The sequence below is a fragment of the Cyprinodon variegatus genome, unplaced genomic scaffold (assembly GCF_000732505.1).
Source record: "Cyprinodon variegatus isolate N-32 unplaced genomic scaffold, C_variegatus-1.0 Scaffold2, whole genome shotgun sequence".
NCBI lineage: Eukaryota > Metazoa > Chordata > Actinopteri > Cyprinodontiformes > Cyprinodontidae > Cyprinodon > Cyprinodon variegatus.
Window position 1 is genome coordinate 1,609,113 of NW_015150455.1, and position 4,206 is coordinate 1,613,318.

Sequence of the window (4,206 nt, forward strand, 5' to 3'; positions counted from 1 at the left end):
GTTATCAAACCCTTTTTTCTGCAAAAAATTAGAACCCTGCTTTAGCAATCAGTTGTGAATCCGCTCTTAAGACCCACTTCTTCTTTTCCATTCGGATAAGGATTTTATAATTTTTTGCCTTGTTTTTTATGTTGTTTTTTCATGTGTATAACTTGTGGTTTTATTTCTACTTTTTTACTAACATTTTATTTAGATCCTAATTGCTTTTATTTATCCTTCTTAATCATTCCTACTGTGCAGTACTTTAGCACGTGCCTGCTAATTTTAAAGTAGTTCACCAAAAAAAAGTAAGCTTGCCTTGGCTTAAACACTGCTCTTTTCAAAAATCGCTCAAGTTTTTTTTAGACTGGATGGATATTGTATGAATGGCACCGCAACCGTCACCTGGACAAAATAAAATCATGGAAGGGGGTCAGTTTGTGATTAGTTGAATATTATGTATACAATAAAAAGGCTTTCTCTTTTTAAAAGAGAGCCGGCTCCTTTCCCAGTGGATGCTCTTTGCCAGCTGTCTGCTCTGCGGTAAAGTAGTGCTTTCCCAAGCTCTGACCTGTGGGAAAATTTGTTGCGGCCAGTAATTGATTCCGCCCTGCCAGCCCCATTACTCTCCACTGCAGTCAAACTGCCAGTGATCTGCAGAAAGCCCCTGTTAGCACAGCCCCCTTTACTCTTTCTCTTTAGTGTTACACAAACATTAAGCAGAATCTAAGCAAGCCCCACTTCTAGATCTGTTGTTTTTCTTTTTCCTTCAGTTTTTTAAGGACGAATGGAAAGCTCATCTTAAATCGAATAATATTGGATGTTCCCTTCTGTATATTCATTGCAATTATTTTTTCAGGTGAAATATATGTCCCTTAGCAATTACATAATGTATACGTTTTTTTTGTTTTTTTTTTTTATTCACGGCTAGAAATAGCATTAACAGATTTAGTTGTAACATTACCATGCAACACAAATGTAATGCTTATAGAAAATACATTTTCCATGATTTCTGTCTACTTTAAGAAGGGAATTTTATTATTTATTTAGCTGGATAGCTGTATGACTCGGAGACAAACACACCCCTTTCGTTTGTCATGAAATATTCAGTGCAGTCATCTGCAGAGATGTCTGACTTTCTTTCCACTGTCCAACACTTACCACATGTCTAAATAAAGATAAGCACCCTCTCCTCCTTTTAATTAGCATTCAATTAGGGGGGCTCTTCTCTGTGCATATACATCTGCGCTTGTACAGCCAGGTACCAGCAGTTGTGTATGTGTGTGAGTTCAAGGTTACGCAAGGATCATCATGGGAGGAGGATAAAAGTGTCCATCCTGACGCACTGCATGGTCAAATGATGATCTAACTTCTTGCCATATCAATTACGTAGCGTCGCTTTGAACCAAGCCTTTTTAGAACCAATGGAAAAAAACAACTTCTTGTGAGCTGTAGAAAGACACGAGTGGCTTCAAGCAGAGTGATTTATCAAGGCTTCTCATGACTCTGGTGGGCTTTATATAACTACCAGCTGAGGGGTGCACTTTCCCATATTGTAAGAGGTCAGGAGGCCACCCTCTGAGCACTGTGCCAGAGGAATTTCATCCCACTGTTGGGAGATCTGAGAACGGATAAAAGAGGAGAGAACTGTACATCAGTTTAGCTCCTGGTGACCCCCACCCACTCACCCACTGACTGAACCCCATGAACAGCTCTTTTCCTGCACCTCTTGCTTTATTGACAGAACAAGCAGCTTCACTGTGTGAGGGAAAGACCGTCACCCCCCTTTTCTCTCAACTCTCCCCTTGCAGCTCCACTGTCGGTGTGCTGCAAACCGGCAGCCCGAGGCTCAGGGAGCGTGTGGGATAAAAGGATGAGAGGGAAGATCAAAGCGGGAAGCATGAAAAAGCTCAAAGCACACAAGCAAGAGGCACCTCCCTGACCTCTTCGTACACACACACACACACACACTCTCTTTACCCCGTCTACGCAGCACGGCCTGGCGCCTGCCCCTATGCTTTTCCCTGCAGCTGCAGAGAAAGGCAAAGAGTAGAGGGCACATCATTCAGGCCGTGTGAGCCTCTCTGATTATAGTCTGTAACTGCTGGGAACCTGACCTCAACTGATGCCCCCTACTGGTGCCAGACGTGCAGCACCCACCTGTTTAATGTCACTCATCAAACTTGAAGGTATGCATCACATTGTCAGTTTTTCTTTGGTTAAGAAGGATTGAAGATGTACTGTAGGATAGTTATGTCTAGTTATGATTTCTTTTTTTTTTTTTTCAGGCACTGGATGAAAAATGCGTCATATAAAATTTGAATCGACGTTTACGATTCAGTAGGGGAGAGTATTAGGAAAAACTTTATTTCAGTATCAATTTTTTTTTTTAAATTGATAGTACATCAAAGCCCATAAAAACGACTTTTCCACTGTTTTTTTATTTTCTATTCTCCTGGTAAAAGAATAAAACCAAAGGAGTGAAATAACACCAGCAGAGGACATTCCTCTCTGAACTATTACTTGCTGTGAAATGCAGCACTGGATCTTTGGCTGCTTGGGTTCTCTACCTCTCTGTGGCTCCTTCGGCTTCTTGAAACTTAATGTCCAACAGAAATGCAAAAGCCAACTTTTATCTTAAAAGGCTCATTTGGACCAGCAGCAGGCCTCTTAGGTAAGATGCTTGTGATATTTTCTCCATTTTGATACAAGAAATGATACAATGTTTGCCTATGTCCTGGATTCACATAACTATGATGACTATTAAAGGTGCTGAATGTAGTTGCTAACCGGCCTTCTTCTGAGGACACTGAGGTCTTTTAGAGTGCAGGATGTGCTCCTAAACACCTTCTTTGATTCTGGTGTGGCATCAGCCTTCTTCTATGGAGCTGTCTGTTGGAGCAGTGGCCTATCTGTTGCTGAGAGAATGCGGCTGCGTAAGCTGATCAGGAAGGCCACCTCTGTGATTGGATGCCCTCTGGACTCAGTGCATGAGGTGGGAAAAACAAAGGACCCTAACTAAATTAACATCTCTGTGGGATGTTTCCCATCCCATGCCTGAAGCTGTTGCAGAACTCGAAAGCTCCTTCGGTGACAAACTGCTGCACCCTAAACGCACCAGGGAGCGTTATCACAAATCCTTCCTCCCAACAGCTATTAGACATTATAACCATCGCTGTTCCCAACGACCTCAATAAGTTGTTACATTTGTGCAGTTTTTGCACAGTTTCTGTCTTAGTCAGTTAAATAAGTTGCTGCTTTAATTTTGCACATCTCTGGTGTTGCTGCTATTTTTCACATATCCATTACTGTAAAAAATTTCACAGCTGCATATTGTTTTTTTATTCTCCAGGTACATAGTATTATATTGTAAAACACTTTGCAGCATAATACTGTATTTGTATTAATTCCCTATCTGTCATTTTTATACAGTTTTTGTACAATGTGTGACCACTTCTACTTGTCAGTGACTGCTATCTGGACAACTGTCAGATAAACTTTTCTCTTAGTGGCTGGCTTTACTCTTCACATTTGAAGAGAATTAAACACTATAGAGGTATCCCCATGTGCCTGATAAATCTATGTAACATAACCTTTGTCTTTTAGGATATACTTTTATTGGGGCTTTTAATGTTCTGATGGACAGCCAGATTAACACAAAGTCTCATCGAGTTAAGCACTATACATTATCAACCATGACCCCAGTTTTACCTGCATTAAGTTGCAGTTTACAAAAAGCCCAGTCAGGCGCTTGAAGCTCTTCCTTGGCCCTGAGGATCCTCTCTCCATTATTCATGAGTGCTCAGGTTGGACCCTGGGAACAAGCTGAACGAGGCCCTGTGTCAATACGCAACACTGGCCACCACAATGAGCTCTGCCTCCAACTACACTGTTGACAGACACTGACACAAAGGGGCTGAAAGGGGTCCCCCTCCGTTCTCACACACACTGAAGAATGAGTCAGTGTGCTGCCGCTCAGAGCTGTGTTTGTACAGTATACTCAGCTTTTGTTCCTGGCCACTGTTCTCCCATCAATGGGGTCTGAAAGTGTTGATGAAAACCAGAAGGAAGGGAGTCCTGTGTGGATGCCAGCAAGAGTTCATGTTCATTAGATGGGTTCTGGGCCTTCTTTACGGCACCTGTATGTACACAGGAAAACCACGGCCGACAGAACAACAAGTAAGCAGCTTACTGGATTGGTAAACAGCCTTTCAACACATATTGCAT

General features: G+C 42.0%; 1 long non-coding RNA gene across 1 annotated transcript in view; it reads left to right on the forward strand.

Annotated features, from left to right (window-relative positions):
- Positions 1-3,667, forward strand: part of LOC107081755 — a 6,270-nt gene extending 2,603 nt beyond the window's left edge. Inside the window, exons 2-3 of the long non-coding RNA XR_001481110.1 lie at positions 1,791-2,168; positions 2,268-3,667. This is a non-coding gene — a long non-coding RNA (uncharacterized LOC107081755). The remainder of the gene's footprint in view (positions 1-1,790; positions 2,169-2,267) is intronic.
- The last annotated feature ends 539 nt before the right edge of the window (positions 3,668-4,206 follow it).